The sequence below is a fragment of the Carcharodon carcharias genome, chromosome 3 (assembly GCF_017639515.1).
Source record: "Carcharodon carcharias isolate sCarCar2 chromosome 3, sCarCar2.pri, whole genome shotgun sequence".
NCBI lineage: Eukaryota > Metazoa > Chordata > Chondrichthyes > Lamniformes > Lamnidae > Carcharodon > Carcharodon carcharias.
This window is the reverse complement of record NC_054469.1, coordinates 149,243,337-149,261,868: the sequence shown is the minus strand read 5'-3', so window position 1 is coordinate 149,261,868 and position 18,532 is coordinate 149,243,337. Positions and strand designations below refer to the sequence as shown.

Genomic DNA, 18,532 nt, shown 5'->3' with positions numbered 1-18,532 from the left:
TAAAGTGAAAAGTTGTGGTCCCAACACTGACCCCTGTGGAACTCCACTAGTCACCGGCCGCCATCCTGAGAAGGACCTCCTTATCCCCACTCTCTGCCTCCTGCCAGACAGCCAATCTTCTATCCATGCTTGTACCTTGCCTCTAACACCATGGGTTCTTACCTTACTGAGCAGCCTCCTGTGCGGCACCTTGTCAAAGGCCTTCTGGAAGTCCAAGTAGATAACATCCATTGGCTCTCCTTTGTCTAACCTACTCATTACCTCCTCAAAGAATTCTAACAGATTTGTCAGGCATGACCTCCCCTTGATGAAACCATGCTGACTTTGCCCGATTTTACTATGCACTTCCAAGTATTCTGAAATCTCATCCTTAATAATGGACTCTAAAATCTTACCAACGACCAAGATCAGGCTAATCGGCCTGTAATTTCCCATCTTTTGCCTCACTCCCTTCTTAAACGGAGGGGGGGGGGTTACATTAGCAAGTTTCCAGCCCTCTGGGACCCTCCCTGACTCCAGTGATTCCTGAAAGATCACCACTAACGCCTCCACTATGTCTTCAGCTCTCTCCTTCAGAACTCTGGGGTGTAATCCATCTGGTCCAGGTGATTTATCCGCCTTCAGACCTTTCAGTTTTCCTAGCACCTTCTCCTTGGTAATGGCCACCATACTCACCTCTGCGCACACCCCCCCCGACTCTCTTGAACTTTGGGGATGTCACTCATGTCTTCCACTGTGAAGACTGACACAAAGTACCTATTCAGTTCCTCCACCATTTCTTTGTTCCCCACTACTATTTCTCCCATGATTGAATGGCGGAGCAGACTCGATGGGCCGAATGGCCTAATTTCTGCTCCTATGTCTTATGGTCTTATGATCGCAGGGCTTCTGGATTTGGGCCGCTTCCAGCATTTTCGCACAGACAAGAGAGTCTCTCAAGTGCAAAGAACTGTCAAAGCTGTCAAACAACTGTCGGGGCGGTGATGACATAGTAGTATTGTCACTGACTAGTTTTCCAGGGATCCAGGGTAATGCTCTGGGGACCTGGGTTCAAATCTACCACAGGAGACGGTGAAATTTGAATTCAATAAAAATCTGGAATTAAAAGTCTGGTTACAATCATGAAACCCCCACTGTTATAAAAACCCATCTGGTTTACTAATGCCCTTTAGGGAAGAAAATCTGCTGATCCTGTCTGCCCTGGCCTACATGTGACTCCAGGCCCACAGCAATGTGGTTGATTCTTAAATGCCCTCTGAACAGGCAATTAGGGATGAGCAATAAATACTGGCCTAGCTAGAGATGCCCAGATCCCATGATTGAATAAAAAAAAGCGGTCAAACAACTATCAAAACTCATTGGAACTGTCAAAGCTTGTCGGAACAATCAAAGCAGTCAAGGGATTTAACTCCGGCTTTAAATTGTAAAAAAAAGTGTGAAGTTTAAAATAAATCAGTTCTTGATAATTCACTCTTTCATTGACATAAGTCTGAGTGCTATCATTATAGGATTTGTGCTACATTACTGATTTTACATTATCACAGTGAGGTGCCTTTTAAGTGGGCAGTTTGATTGACAGCTCCAAATACTTACAGAATAGAAATTTTTATTTCCATAAGAGATTAGTTGAAGGAATTTCAATGTATTGATTTTTTTTTAATTAATGAGGTGTTTTTTTAAATATTGACACCATCAATAGTCATAAATTTATTTTACATTAACATGGCTCCTCAGGTTTGCCCATGGTGGATACTAGATGAATTGGCATGGAGGAGGTAAGGGCAAAGAATGGTGGATGGGGGCCATTGGTTAGTTTGTTCTAAGTTGGCATTGGAGTCAACAAAGGCCCTGGGGATGAGTCGGGGAGATTGGGTTGGCATTGGGGTATGAGGGGGCATGGGGATGGGTAGAGGGCCACAGGATGGCATCAGGGAATGAGGTGCCATGGGATGGTATTAGGCAAATGAGATGTCATGGGGGTGGGTGGGGTGCATGGGGTGACATGGATGTAGTATGGGGTGTGTGGGCTGTGAGGGGGGTGGTTGGAGGAATATTTCCTGCTTTGTTCATTTTTGAAATAACTTGAACAAAGTACCAATGCCCAGAGGCAGGCCTTCTGGCCAGCCTGCCTCTGCACCCAGCAGCCTCCACACCTGTTGTAGGGGCAGCAGGACTAACCTCTAATAGAGCCTACCCCCAGAATGAAAATCTGACTTTCCCAGCCTCTTTTTCCCGGGTTGAGTTCGTGGAGGGTGAAAATGTTCCATCTCTGCGCTCCCAGGTTGGGAGTGAAAATCCAGGCCATAGATCATCATAGCTGCTCAGTACATTACAATACTCAAGGCTGTTTACCTAATTTATTCAGTGAGAAAACACTTTTCAAGCAGTGCATCTACATCGACTTCTAATTTATATTGCATGTTGGGATGAATTTAACTCAGTTGGTTCAGCAAAAAGAGCGTTTTGTGCTAAATACTGAGGCATTTTCATTTTGTTTTAACCAACAAAATGCTTTGGTCTATTTTCTGTGTTGGATTGAGTGTGGGCTCTGATCAGTTCCACGTGCAATGGAAACGAAGAAGGCTAATGCTAAAAATAGGTGCTGAATTATATTTGTGGATCCAGAGGATTTATGTTACCATATATAAATATAAATAGATGTTGGGTAGTGTGAATCTGGCATGGAGAGCGACCGCCACCACTGAATCTGAGAAGATATCTAAGTCAAGGCCAAAATGTGGAGCATAGACAAACACTAAGTAGACACATCTATAGTGAAAATCACTGTAGTCCCAGAGGACCATAGGCTGCTCTCTCATTAGAGAGTAACAACTGGTGGTGATTTTAACTTGAGGGTCACCACACCTCAGGTGAGGGGTGAGGTTGGGAAGGCCTCGGATGCTGGCCTCAGGTAGTATGGGAATTGAACCCACATTGTTGGCGTCACTCTGCATCATAAACTAGCTGTCCAGCCAACTGAGCCAACTGACCACCTAACACAGCTATAACTGTAGCTCTCAAAAACAATGATCTCAAAACTTTTTTGCTTCAGGTTTGTGTCCAACCAACAACTGAGAACATCATGAGGAAGAAATTTACTCACACAGCACTGCTTTTATCAGCACCTCACAGACTTGTCTTGAGTCACCAGGACAGGCAAAGCTACTTGCATGGCTTGTGCAGCATTCTCTAATTATATCAATGAAGCAAGCCACCCGGTAGCCGGGGCGTTGTCTGCCCTGAGGGAATCTTTGCAGGTCTGTGAAACGCTGCTGGAAGTGGCACTACATAAAGAATTTCTCCTCCAATGGGTTCAACTGTTACCAGCCGACAGGTCCAATAGATGTTGATGGCTCAAATTTCTCCTTCCAACTGATTCAACTGGTTGATACTGACAATTGCAATCTCATTGACAAAGTTAATTCTTGCGAAATACTAATAAGCTGAGACCCAGGTTAAAATGCTGTCAACTTCAAAAGCTGATAGTTAGCATGAATTCCAGCACCGATCTTATCTAGGGGATACAGGGTGGCCTGATGGTCATCTCAAGTGCTTCCAACTGAAAAGAATTGCAGTATTATTCTGCTGTGTCTCAGTGTCACATTAATACTGACTCCACAATTTCCTTCATGTGCTTTTCAAAACAAATGCACATGGGTTAATGTGCCCACAGGTTTGTTCTATAGTAAAATGTATCTGTCATAAAAAAACCAATTAAACACATATCTGCTATAAGGCAAACTGTAACGAATTAATGAAATAAAAACAGAAAATGCTTGCAAACCTCAGCAGGTCTGGGAGCATCTGTGGAAAGAGAAACAGAGTTAACGTTTTGAGTCCGTATGACTCCTCTTCATGTTCATGTTTTGCCACATAGTTAAATATCTAGTCTATTAAATTGATATGTGCTTACACTTTATAATTACACTAAGATTTTATTTTATAAGTTTTAGGCCATCTCATCTTTTCTCTACTGTACCAAGTTTCTATCAAAGAAATCCCATTTACAGAAAATATTTTGTAAATGTTTTTAGTAAAACTTAACCAAGGCAACTGATAAACAACTGAAAATTCCACATTCTATTGGTTCACATCTTCTAAACTAAAACACCTCATTTTTATTTTGGGATGCCTAAAGTCTGCAGCAGTAGATTATATTAGCATGAATTGATATTCTGAAAATAGTCCACAAATACAAAAAGTCTGGAACTGTTCTACACATATACATAAAAAGCACAAAGTCAACTTTTGGTGTAAAACTTTTAAGTATATATTCTTACATTTTCTGGCATTAATTAAAAAAAGCAATTTCAAAATGTTTTCATGGTTTGCTTTAACTATCATAAAATGTCTTAATCATGCTTTGAAATGTTTTATAGTTGAGTATGGGGGATAGGCAAGAAAGTGGATTTAAGGCCACAATCAGATCAGCCAAAATCATATTGAATGATGGAGCAGGCTCGAAGGGCCAAATGGCCTATTTGTGCCCCTGATTCTTCTGTTCTTATGAGTATCTATTTAGTAAATTAGAAACATTTAGTGAAAGAAAACAGGTTGTACCAAGATATTTTTAATTTTGATATTGGAGAAGAGGAACGCCTAAAGAGGCAAACATTGGCAACTCTTCTTGGCTGCATCCCTAACAAAGTGGCGGAAAGCAGGACATTAAGAAAAGCTGCCACGTGTAAACTAAAAGATTGAAGCTAACAAGGGTGTAAGCCTCTGTAGGAGCTCAGACTGAGTTGGAACACTGCAGCAAGCAGAACTTGAAGTAAAATTATACAAGGTAGTACGGCATACTATCACTTTGAAAAAAAAATCGCCAAATCCATGCAGCTACTTTTTTATTCTAATGGAGCAGGAGCCAGTCAAAATTCCCCACATGTCCTTCTCTTTAACTGAGTGTTTATCTACACTATCCACCACTTTTATGCATTCCCATATAATTTATTTCTTTCGCTTTGTTTTTCAGTCATGTGCCTATCACAGAGTTATTGGAACCTTAAACTTCAGCCTGTAGAAAAGGAAATCAAAGCATTGTCATTTTGATAGGTACAGAATTTTCATCCAGCTAAATTTTTAGAGTGACATTCAAAGCAATAATATTACTTTCCTCAATTTTAAGTTTGAAACAAAAATCTCAAATGTATTTAATATGCAGGGAAAATGGACTTGGGATAAAAAGCAGAGTTATAATTGTGAAGCCAGTGTGTGAATGTGTGTTGTTGAAAAGGGGGAATAGATCAGTGATTACTGCAAGGAATACCTGAAAAGCAGAACTTATACTTAATATTATATTTTTAGGGGAAAAATTGTTGCCAAAGTACATGTTAATACATGCACACATTATATTACAGCACTCAACCAACTAGAAGCATAAACTGGAATCAGAAGGAAAAATTATTAAATAATTGGAATAAGCATACTTTTATCTCCCTTCAGAATCCAACCCAAACTGACATCACTCTCTGATGCCCAGAAGGATTCTAAGAAATGAGATGAGGCAGCCTCAACCTAGTCTGTAGTAAATATAGGCCCACAGTACAAAAGTACCCATATTTTGGTACAGAATTCATGAAGTTGGAAATTTGACTCTCAAGCAGTAGTGTTGCAAACCATATAAATTTATCATGCAATTGAATAATAATTTGAAAAGGAAGAATATTTACGAATATGAGGATAATGAGGTGAGATGGTGCTACAGTAGATGGTTGCAGTTGAAAATCTAATGCCAGCATAGTTACAACAGGCTGAATATCTTAAATAAAAACAAGAAATGCTGGAAATACTAAGCAGGTCAACAGCATCTGTGGAGTAAAACAGTTAACATTTCAGGTCGATGATAACGCTTCAACAAAACTGAGGAAAGATTGAAATGTAATAGGTTTTGAAAAAAATTAAAGACGACTGGGGAGGGAAGAACAAGAGTGAAGGTCTGTGATAGGGTGGAGGGCAAAAGAGATTAAATGGTTTTGTGGTGGTGGGTAAAGTGGAGAAATAAAAGATATGTCCAAATGATGTGTGAATGTCTGGATAGCTGCCATCTGAATGCAAAACGAATTAATAAAGAAATGAGAAAAACCAAATCAGCAAAAAAAACAAAATGGAGGCAGACGTTGTGATCTAAAATTGTTGAACTCAATGTTGAGTCCAGAAGGCTGTAGAGTTGAGTTGAAAGATGAGGTGCTGTTCTTCCAGCTTGCATTGAGCTTCATTGGAACAATGTAGCAGGCCAAGGGCAGAAAGATCAGAGTGGAAGCAAAGTGGAGAATTGAAATGACAAGAGACAGGAAGCTCAGGCTCATGCTTGCAGACTGAACAGAGGTGTTCCTCTGCATTTGGTTTCCTCAATGTAAGGAAGACTACATTGTAAGCAGTGAATACAATATACTAGGAAGTACTAGATGAATAAGTTTTTCTGGAGTAAATTGTCGTAATTCTGTGGAGAGTACACCAATGAGGTTGGGTTAACATTGCTGGGGCAAAGCAGACTTTGGAACTTTACCACATGCTACTTCTCACACAGCTGTGCTTGATACTGACACATTGGGTGGAATCGGCCCAAATTTGCATGAAGTGTGGTAGCGGGTGAATAAAACATCATTTTATGACGGCCGGTTTTCACACCATATCGTCTCAAACCCGCCACATTAATTATGCATCCCTGGGATATACACCATTTCCATGATGGATGGGTTCCAATTCACCTGCCACACCGTCACCTCACCGCTTCATCACGCCAGGCACCACATTTAAAGTACAGCCGCGCTCAGTGCTTCCAGCCCAGGGCTGCAGCAAAGAAGACATGGCCCCAAAAGGCAAGAAGACTGCTACCCTTGAGTGCCCTTTGGATGCCGTGGAGACCCACTGTGATATCCTCCACCCCAGCTCTGGCCGCAGGAGGGGCAGCTACATTATCACTATGGCTTGGTAGGCAATGGCAGTGGCGATCCGTGTCAATGTTGTACAGAAGAGGTTGACCATTCAATGCAGATAGAGGATGAATGATCTCATCTGTGCAGCCAGAGTATGGCAACCATCTTAACACTCTAAACTCACACACTCAAGCCCATCACACATTCATTAGCATCTCACTCACTGCCAGATCAAGGGACATCATCACCCATTCTCACACACATGCCCTCACATGCCCATCTGGCCTCAGCTCCTCTGGAGACTACCTCCTCAGTCCTCACCATCTTGAACCACTTGCACAGGTCAACATGTGTCCCGGCACACACATCCTGGGATACGTCCTTCCCCAGTACAGCTCTCGTCCGGCAGCCTCTTTCTTTGCCTGAGGCCTCTTCTCCTCCTTCCCCAAGCAAGCCCTTGCCCTTCAGCTGTTGAAAAGCCGCCAACATATGGCTGATCTGGTAGGTAGAGACTGACCCATGATAAAAGTGATGTGGTGCTGTCTGTGAAGCCTGGCGCTGATGACTATGAGTGCTGACTGAGGCAAGGTTGGCAAACAAATCTGGAAGTCGCGAGCAAAGTGCAGCCTGCCCGAGTTCACACCTTATATATGCTGTTGTGAAACACAGCGAGTGTTCCCGCCACCGTGGGTGGATGATCCAGTGGGAGGGGGATGAGTCCGGCAGGCTGGCCTTATAATAATATGCTGATGTATTACAATGAGGTTCCCGACATCCAATGGCGGGGAACGCAGCCCGCCATCGGCGGGCAGAGCAGACAATTGCAATCTTTTTAAAGGTTATAGGTCTGCATGGGGACCATGACAATGTAAAACAAGACAAAGGGGAATTGCCGCAGCGGGAAGAACAGTGAAGGCATGTTTACAAGAATCTATGTGTGTGTAATACACTTAAACAGGGCAGAAAGCTGGGATCAGGGTTTGAGCAGTGATTATGAATTGGACAATACTATGGTTATGTTTCAGTTTTACTAGGGCTGACCAGACTGTTTAATGAGGTTTATTAAAGGGATCTGTGGGCAATCTGTGTCATCAAAACTATCATGAACTTAGATAAGGAGATTCTGTACGGCCCTGCTGTTTGGGCGATGACTGCCTCCGGGAACTTGGATGGAGTGGGGCTACTGTTGCAAGTGACCCGATGACCAAATCTATTGACCAGGATTTTACAGCCCCTCCCGCGCAGTGGGCTATTACAGTCCCGCCAGACTGAATGGAGATTTAAATGGCTCGCCGCATCCGCCGGGGAGAGACACGCCGTGGCAGGGCTGTAAAACCCTGGCCGCTGAGTTTGAAAAGTGAGTGATCCTACATTCCAGAGGCCATGTTGAAAAGACTGTGAGATGGCATGTGGTGCCACATTTGAGCAGGGAGTGATAAGAATGCTTGTCATTTCATGTCTTTGATGTATCTGCTATTCCATGGGCTGGATTTTACAGCCCCCCCAGCTTGACATGTTTTCAGCAGGGAGGGCAGGCACATAAAATACGAGAGGTGGCAAACCCTCCTTCTTGCCCGTCCCCAAGCTGCCCCCGTAACATGACAGGTGTCAAAAATCGGCAGCCCACCCCACCATAGTTACATAAATAATTAAGGGTCATTGAGCTTATTAATGAGCCAATTGACCTGAATCATATGCTGCCCACGCCATAAAATGGTTGGTGTGGGCAAGCTGGCGGGAGTGGACAGGCCATTTTCAAAACATTTTTGTAAAGGTGGGAAGGAAGCGGGGCAGATTATTTGGGAGGGGGCACCCCCCCCCCTCCCCCCACTAAGATGTTACCCCCTCCTTTGTTCTTCCTCACCTAGCCTCCAAAACAGGCCCTCCCACCTCCCTCGGCTGCCCAATCCTTGGCTCTGGATGCCTTGGCTGCCTTCTTTGTGGGCCTGATTGCAGTCCCAAAGGGCCCACTACTCAGTTCTGGCACTGCTGGGACAGCTAGAGCTGCTGGCCAATCAGCCTGACCGGCTGCTCTCAAGGGCGGGACTTCCTCCCAGCCATCCACTCTGAGACCCTGTGGAAGGCAAGCAGTCCACTGCACCAACCCCCCCAACTCCCACCCCATGAAATCCAGCCCCATGTGTAATTTATAGTTCATAATGGCTATAATTTGCCTGTTAATTCATTATTAATTTACATGGGTTTGATTTGTGTTAAAGTACAAAGTACAGAAAGGCTTGGCCTAAATAGCCAAGTGGTTATGGCACTGAGTTTGTAACTCCAAGATCACAAGTTCAAATCTCACAATGGCAAACTATGAAACAATGTAACTTCATCTGAAATAGATGGAAACGGGTTTGTACTCGAAAGAGTTACAAACTACAGAAAGTGGAATCTTGTTCATAATTTCTTCATTTGGGGGCCATTCAGTAAATTTAGTTATTTTGGTTTACAGTTCCCATATGGAGATTATAATAATGGCAGAAAGAGATCAGCCTCTCCAACTAAGCAGGTGCGAATGGAAGTGGCCAACAAAGTCAGCAGCAGGGGTGTGAACCCTCCAACCTGGAGATAGCGCACCACAAGCCTCAAGGACATCAGGAGGACAGGTAAGTGAGAGGCATAACATATTCAGGTGCCAAACCTACACAATCTGACTTTCCCAGCATTCTCCTGCACAACACCCCACAGACTAACCCTTGCAGCTCCACCCATCCTTCTTTCCAGATACATCCTCACACTCCCATCTGAATGGCCATTTTTATGTCATCTCATACCCATGCCTTACCCTCCACAAATGTTATCTTTCCTCTCTTTCCACACAATCCATTTCTCACATTCACAACTCTCTCCTTTCAAAAGAGGGTACACACTCCTGACACCCCAAAGCCTGTCCACCATCTATAAGATACAAGTCAGGGGTGTGATGGAATACCCTCCATTTGCCTGGATTAGTGCAGCTCTCAGAATACTGAAGAATCTGGACACTGTCCAGGAAAAAGCTTGATTGGTACCCCATCCACCACCTTCAACATTCACTCCCTCCACCATTGATGCACAGTAGATGCTGTGTGTACCATCTGCAACAAGAGGTGGGGGACAAGGCTTTGCAGTGGTAGCCAGCTTGTCAGTGACTGGTAGTGCATGCCCTCCTGATCCACTGGGCAGGAGGTATTGTTCCAGGAGGCTACAGATGTCATCAATAACCTTCCATGAGAGCCTTCAAATGGATGTCTGTATCCATCCCCTCTGGTCTGTGGTGTGGCATGTGGTGGAGGAGAAAGCAGCAGGTGCTGCTGTTGGTGTTGCTCCTGCAGTTCCTTCTCTTATTCTTCAGCAGAGTCCAAAGCCGAGACTAAATAATGCTGAGTTGCAGGTTCCATCAGACTCCTATTTGCCCTTTAGATTGGCACATTACCCCTCCCAGTCACCCACCATTCTATTTGATACCTTCCTCTTCACAGCAACTCCAAGCTCTTCTTCCTCCATCCCAAGTTTTAATATGGGGATTCCTGCTTTCTCAGCCTTAAATGCCTGGACTGCCTCTCTCTATCTGTGCTCTTTTACCAAACCCAGCTGGGCCTGCACGTGTATTCCAGCCCTCTTCTTGGACTAGGTAGGTCTAAACTAGGTGCTGTAGCTTTACTCCAACCAAGCCAGGTCCAGGACTTCATGACTCCTTGTCTCGTCGAGGATATACAGTATTCCTTGTATTATATGGTGCTCCCATGCCACAGTGAGGCTTGACAGTGTGCAGATCAAGGTTAGTGAAATCCAAGACATGAGACTGACTTCCAAGAAGTTGCAAATCAAGTCAAAATTTACGAGCTCACTCTAAGAAGTGTTGTGAACACCAGCTTTTCAGCTAGACATGGCTGCAGCTACTCAGTTTCACTGTGTGAAGGCTTCCTAGCCTGTCATTTTCATTGAAGAAGTACTCCCTTCTGTGTTCTCTCCTGGTTGATTCTGGCAAGTTGCAGACTCCCCAGGAAACCCATGCACTGGCTGTTAAGCTGCTGGGTTAAATTCAAAGTGAATTGCCCATTTGCACATAGTAATGGCTCACCCAACAGCTGCACACAGGGTTCCCTGCTCACCTGCAAACCTACCCAAGTTAAAGTGAAGGGATCATGTTGGGATCCTGACACCACTTTTCAGGGAATTATCTCCCAAACTACACCTGCCTCCTCTTGTCAGTTAAAATTCTGCCCATTGTAAGAAGCAAAAAATTGCTCAATTTCCCTACATTAATATCACACCTTTATAAAGCCCAGATTATCTAAATTAAAGTGAGTACAAAAAGTGCTAATATAGTGTATATAAAGATGTTTTTTAAATACATCTAACTAAAACTAATACCTGAATTTTACCTTTGGCGGGCCCCGGAGTGATCAGGAAACGGACTGTGGAATGCAATCGGCCAGCCAACGTGAAACAAGCACTGAAATGCTCAGCGCTGCAGGATGGGGGCAGGAAGAGGGAGGACGATGACACTTCCACGGGTGCAGGTGAGCGCTGTGAGAAAGCTCCCTGAATGCAGGCAGCTGCTTCAGGGAGCTGGACACCTGAAAAAGCTGAAATAAAGGTTTTAAAACTGAAAGAAGTGTCCATGCATCATATTCAATCACCTGAAAATATGGCTGATAAAAATGCTGTCCATAGAAATTTATTTTTATTTTATTTCATCACGGAAATTTCATCCCGCCCTTGGATGAGGTTTGGTGAAAAATGCAACGTCGTGTGGCTGATTCGCCCATCTGCCAAATATAAGGTTGGAAGGACAACAAAAAATCAGAGTCAATTGCGCCGTTAATGACCTTAATTGTCGTCAGGCATACTTCCGACTTTTGCACATGCCTGCCAACAATTGCGAGTGAGCGATGACGTTGGGGTGCTCGGCCGATGTCTTCTCACACAATTTATGCTGAATTGGGTCAGGCGCTCGCCCGCCCGCGGAACATAAAATTCTGCCCTAGGAAATGACTTTCCCAATTTTGCTGCTCTCCATGCCAATCACAAAATCACACAGTACAGAAGAGGACCTTCGGCCCATCGAGTCTGCACCAACACGCGAGAAACACCTGACCTACCTACCTAATCCCATTTATCAGTCCTTGGCCCATAGCCTTGAATGTTATGATGTGCCAAGTGCTCATCCAGGTAATTTTTAAAGGATGTGAGGCCTCCACCACCCTCCCAGGCAGCGTATTCCAGACTGTCACCACCCTCTGGGTAAAAAAGTTTTTCCTCACATCCCCCCTAAACCTCCTGCCCCTCACCTTGAACTTATGTCCCCTCATGACTGACCCTTCAACTAAGGGGAACAGCTGCTCCCTATCCACCCTGTCCATGCCCCTCATAATGTTGTACACCTCGATCAGGTCGCCCCTCAGTCTTTTCTGCTCCAATGAAAACAACCCAAGTCTATCCAACCTCTCTTCATAACTTAAATGTTTCATTCCAGGCAACATCCTGGTGAATCTCCTCTGCACCCCCTCCAGTCCGATCATAAACCATTAAATTTATTTACCATCCACACAACAATCTCTTTGAGCTACAGCAGTTCTTCATGAATAGGGTGACAGAAACAACACAGTACAGGAGTAGGTCATTCGAGGAATGATAACAAAAGGAAAACTTTGGCTCCTGGGTGAAAGAATCAATTCAACAAGTGTTATCAGTGCAAGAGATGTGTAACTGACTACACTACAACCACAAGTGGGCATTAGAATATAATGATGATATGTAATATATCTAAAATTGATGCTGAGTGATGGTCCATTTTGAGATAGCATTTAATCCAGGCCATAAACTGTCAGCTCTGTTTGTTCATGAGCACCATTCTCTGGCTGTTTTTTGGTTTAAAAAAGTGCATAGCCGAGACTAAGTAATGCTGAGATGCAGGTTCCATCAGACTCCTATTTGCCCTTGAGATTGGCACTTTACCCCTCCCAGTCACCCACCATTCTATTTGATACCTTCCTCTTCACAGCAACTCCAAGCTCTTCTTCCCACTCCATCCCAAGTTTTAATATGGGGATTGCTGCTTTCTCAGCCTTAGTGCCTGGACTGCCTCTCTCTATCTGTGCTCCTCTTTTACCAAACCCAGCTAGGCCTGCACGAGTATTCCAGCCCTCTTCTTGGACTGGGTAGGCCTAAACTAGGTGCTGTAGCTTTATTCCAACCAAGCCAGGTCCAGGACTTCATGACTCCTTGTCTCACCGAGGATATACAATACATTACTCCTTGCATTATCAAGTTGGTAATAGAGTGAGATCATATTCTTAAAATGAGGATAAGGACAAGGAGAGCAGTCCTGTTGAGGTGAAAGGGGTGAGAGGCCCTATCTGGGGGAGAGATCCCATTTTTGTCATGGTATGGGAGAGAAGTAAACAGAGTCTGTTGAGAGGAGATGGAAGAGACAGAAACAGACCAAAGTGTTGCAAAGTACAAAGGGAGCAGAGAGACCTTGTTGAGGAGGGAAGAAAAGAGATCTGTTGCACTGGTTGGGAACAAGGAGAGAGATGCTCTTAGTGTTGAAAATACAGGTGCCGTCAGGAATATAAATGCTAACAGAAGCTTGCCAGCTTCAAATCAGCAACTTAGCAATAAAATTATGCCTTGCAAATAAAAACAAAGGAGACACATACGAAAGGCCTTACCCATCCCAAATAGAATTTGTAAACACACGCCCCTTCACCTCTGAGCATCTTATACACAGGACATCACCTCACCTTTATAGTTCAGAAAAGCTAATTTATTAATCACCAAATCACACTAGATCTCTCTCCAGAAGGACTCAACCTTGTAAGTAATACTACTGGGGAAAAATATTGTTAAAATTGTAGATTTTAGTTGATAATTCTGTTTTTTTCACTGTATCACAGTATATATTTACAGTGCAGAAGGAGGCCATTCAGCCCATCAAGTCTACATTGGCTCTCTGAAAGAGCATTCCACCTGGTCCCATTCCCCTGTCTTATCCCTGTAGCCTTGCACATTCTCTTTTTTCAGGTATCAATCCAATTCCCTTTTGAATACCCCTATCAAACCTGCCTCCACAACCCTTTTAGGAAGTTTGTTCCAGACTCTAACCATCCTCTGGGTGAAAAAATATTTTCCTCACATCACATTTACTCCTTTCATCAATTATTTTGAATCTATGTCCTCTAGTTCTTGTTGTTCTCCAGTGGAAACAGTTTTTCCCTATTTACCCTGTCCATACTGCTCAGGATCTTGAAAACCTCTATCAAGACACCTCTCAGCTTTCTTTTCTCCAAGGAAAACAGTCCCAGCCTCTTCAATCTATCTTCATAGCTACAGTTCTTCATCCTAGGAATCACTCTTGTGAATCTCCTCTGTAGTCTCTCCAATGCCTTCACATCCTTCCTCAAGTATGACACCCAGAACTGGACACAGTACTCCAGATGAGACCTAACTAGTGTCTTATACAAGTGAAACATTACCTCCTTACCCTTGTATTCAATACCCCTATTAATAAAGATTAAGTTATTATATGCTCTATTAACTGCTCTCTCATCATACCCTGCCATCTTCAATGACCTGTGAACGTATACACCGAAGTCCCTCTGTTCCTGCACCTCCTTTAGAGGCTCTCCCTTTATTTTATAAAGTCTCACCATATTTTTCCTGCCAAAAGGAATCACTTTACACTTCTCTGCATTAAATTCATCTGCCACTTGTCTGCCCAATCCATCAACATGTCTATGTCCTTTTGAAGTTCAAGACTATCCCCATCACAGTTGACATTTCCAATCTTCGTATCATCTGCAAATTTTGAATAATGCCCTGCACACCACAGTCTAAGTCATTAATATGTATCAGGAAGAGCAAGGGTCTCAACACTGACCCCTGAGGAACTCCACTACAGACCTTCAATCTGAAAACAACAATTATCATTATTCTGTTTAATGTCACTCAGCCAATTTCTTATCCAAGTGCCTAGTTTCCCTCTTATCCCATGACCTAGAATTTTCCCCACAAGTCTGGTGTGGCACTGTATCAAATGCCTTTTGAAAATCCATATACATCACATCAACAGCATTTTTCACTACCTAAACTAGCCAGGAGCAATATAAATACAAACCCAGCCATACATTAAATAATTTGGTGGCACAAATACTTTGCCTACCTGAAATTACAATGTAATTTATTTGAATTCATTTTTGCTGAAATTACTTTTTGTAAGTTTAATTGTACCCACTTTTTCATGTTATACAAACATCTTCCCTTTAATGTATTATTTATTGTAATCAACAGGAAGTAATCTGCAACACGCTCCCAAAAACTAGATCTTTAGGCTCTTCACGCACATTTACAGTATTACGATTACATTTATATATAGCACCTCCCACATTCTCAGGACAAGTGCTTCACAGCCAATGAATTAATTTTGATGTGTTATACAGGCAAATTGCAATGATTTATACACAGAACTCTCAAACAGCAATGGTGAGATGCATAACCAGTTAACCTGTTACTGGGCAAGACATCAAATTGGGCTTTGAGATTTTATGGCATCCAGTTGAACAGTACCTCAGCTCCAAATCTGTAGGACAGACTCCAACAACACCTAACTACTGCCCTTACTAAATTTCACTTTGAAAAGCTGCGTTAAAACATAGCTGACCATGAATCCCGGAATGCAGGTATACATGCCTAGTCTCGCTCATCTTATGTATCGGAGGTCAAGGAGTTTCCTTTCTTTGTATTTCATCGTATTAGACTTGAATGTCAAGGTTGACGCCCGTATGGAAATCAGTCGTGTGTCTCTAACCTTGAGCATTTACATGAACCTATATTACAAACTATTTATTACACAACCTAAGGATGAGTCATATTGCAAAAAGCTATCCATTTTTCTTTGAATTGTGCCTAAAAACGTTAAAGGGGGGATGTGATCTTACTGCCGTTTAGTTTCCCAACTTGTCTAGCATTCTACAGTTACTGCTCGGTGGGAGATCCCCAGAACTTTTTGATCCATGAGCTCAACAATTTGTTCCTCCGGGGTCTGTACGGCAGAACACCAGCTTGAATACAGTAGTGGCCTGTGTGTATTGTAAATACTGCGCCATCCAGTTCTCTCGATCGCGCTGACTTCATCAACAGTTCAGTAAGTGCAGACGCTGTAAACTTCCATTTAGGTATTTATCCATCTGTCTGGAACCCTTAGCATGCCACACTGATTCTGTGAAACGTTTTGCAGTTAGTAACTGGCGGCTGGTGCAATTTGTTGATGAGTACCCGGTTCAGAAAGTCTGCACGGCGTTTCTGAAGACTCGAAATGCAACGTCCTGAACAGCTTGGCGTCTCCTGAATGACCGTGTAAACTTAAAATCTTCTAAATTAATTAAAGTTGCAACTTTTTTGATCGGCTCAGTGATTGTGAAGTGAAGTCTTACTGGTCTATGTGCCGCTCTTGGTGCCAGGCTGAAGGGGAAGTGTTTGGCGCTCACTCAGACTTTCTGCAACAGTGCGCGCGCGGTCCCTAGCGATGGTTCTCCTGACACAGGGACTTCGATGTAATCATCAGTAGAGCATAACTTCTCACTTGCAACTTCCAAAGGGCAGGAGATAAATAGTCCCCCCACCCCCTGTATGTTAAGTGGACTTTTTTTGGCGGGGGGGGTGGTGGGATGTGGTGGAACAGTCGAACTTTTCCGCCACTTTCTCCACAGGACTGACTCTCAGGCGAGAGCTTCCCCCCCCTCCCTCCCGCGAAGGCGCCGCGCGAAACTCTCCAACTGCGGAAAAAAACGAGCTCGGCCAGGTGGCCAACCTGAACTCAGTAATGCCTGCAGTCTTGAGGAATTCCTCGGCAATCTGACATTCAGAAACTGCTACGAATAATCAACGCTGCAAGTGCAACCACAGTCTGTCTCACAAGTTGCAACATTTGAAGTTGGTTCTTCTATAGTACTGGCATAGTAAGGGCTCTGCTGTTAGGTGTGATTTTGTAAGCTCGGCAGAAATGCTCAAATTCCACCACTGGAAACCCAACTGATTTGCTTAAAGCGGGATTTTTTCACATTACACCAAAAGAACAATTTTTCAAAAGTAAAGTAAAATTGCGATATAGAACGAAGCATTTTATCTATTCACGCATGCATGGCATTAATTCATACTTCCCCATTTCTTGCCTCTAAAAGTTGCTTAAAAAATTATCGCTGGCGGTGACGGGTGCTGCAAACTCCAGATAAATGACTGAATGAACCAGTTCATCAATAATAGAGAATAAATTTCAAGTCTGAATGTATCGCTTTACAAACAAGTACAATAGCTATTGAGGGATGTCGGGGAAAGACAGTTATGTATACATTTAAAGTGAGAATAACTTTAGAAAATTAGACTTATTACAATGTTTCATCTTTAGATTTTTTAATGGATGGGCTTTAAAAGGAGAGCGCTTTGTCAGCAGATCTGGCCCCCTGAACCCTCAATATCGCAGGCTGTTAATCAAACATACTTAACAGGCTGCAGAATGACGTAATGGCCAACTATAACCCGGTTCTCATATAAATTAACAAAATACTCACAATTTGAAATGAACAAAACGAAATATATGGTGCTCTATGGACCGCAGCAACAAAGAGCAAAGTCAATCAGAATTTTTAAAATGTTCTAATATAGCCGCAGAAAAACTAAATTCAGCAACTCAAGATGTCTAGAATAGTCTTTTGCTAATCTGAACACGCGTAAAAATTCAATGTAGCTTTAACAAATTTCCATTTTTTGTATTCAAAACTCACTTAGCATCTAAGCAAAAGTGCTATCATTGCTTTACGTATAACAACAGGTCCATTATTTGGAGCGACTTGACAGCAAAAAAACTAGCACTTAACTGTTGCAAACTGAAGATCCACGATAATTTGAAGCTAAAGTTTTAATTTTTATTATTTTCACACGAGTTAGTTTTTTTTCACACCAGTTCTGAAAATTCCCATTCGTCGTCCCTGTTCTGTGAAGGAGACGATATCACAAGCCAGGATGCCAGACAAAAACAGCGCAGGAATACTAATGACTTTCCTTACAACATTTCTCTGAAGAACTTTCATTTAAACACACTTTTTCCATGGAAAAGCTCATCTTACCTGACAGTTCCTCACAGTTTTTAACTTACGAACAGTAACCATCAACAGTTTAGTAACGGTAACACACCCCCAATGTGCGTACCAATACAGATACTGTTTACTATTTAACATCAGCAAAAAAAAAGAAAAAATGCAAACAGATGCAAATTAATAATGCTTTACAGAAAGAACTCAGTTGGGAAAGTGCACAAAAGGGGTCAAAATACCTGAGAGGTTGTCGTCCTTGTGCCCTTTAGAAATTTTCCAATAACTTACCGAAACTCTAATAGAAGAAGCGGGTCTGTGAGGAACCACGTTGGACTGAGAGAAGATTACAATACATTCTATTTAGAGAAGCATTACATCACCCTCCGGTGACGTCACGTGGGATTCCTGAACTTCTAAATCATTGCAGTCCGAGGGCTTAGCGTTAGCACGCACCGCGACCGGACGGGCAACGTGCGCAACGTAATGGCGTTGGCACGTAAAAGGGAACGGCGCTCGTACGCAACAAAGGGGGCAAGATGATGCGTAGGGAGGCGTTCCTATCGCAAAGCAGAAAAATGC

The 18,532-nt window shown here is 43.1% G+C and overlaps 1 protein-coding gene across 1 annotated transcript in view; it reads right to left on the bottom strand.

Moving 5' to 3' along the window:
• The window catches only part of creb5b (cAMP responsive element binding protein 5b), a 461,587-nt gene extending 443,319 nt beyond the window's left edge, over positions 1-18,268 (bottom strand). Inside the window, exon 1 of the mRNA XM_041184407.1 lies at positions 18,193-18,268. The gene's annotated coding sequence lies outside the window, so the exon portion shown is untranslated. The remainder of the gene's footprint in view (positions 1-18,192) is intronic.
• Positions 18,269-18,532: the final 264 nt, after the last annotated feature.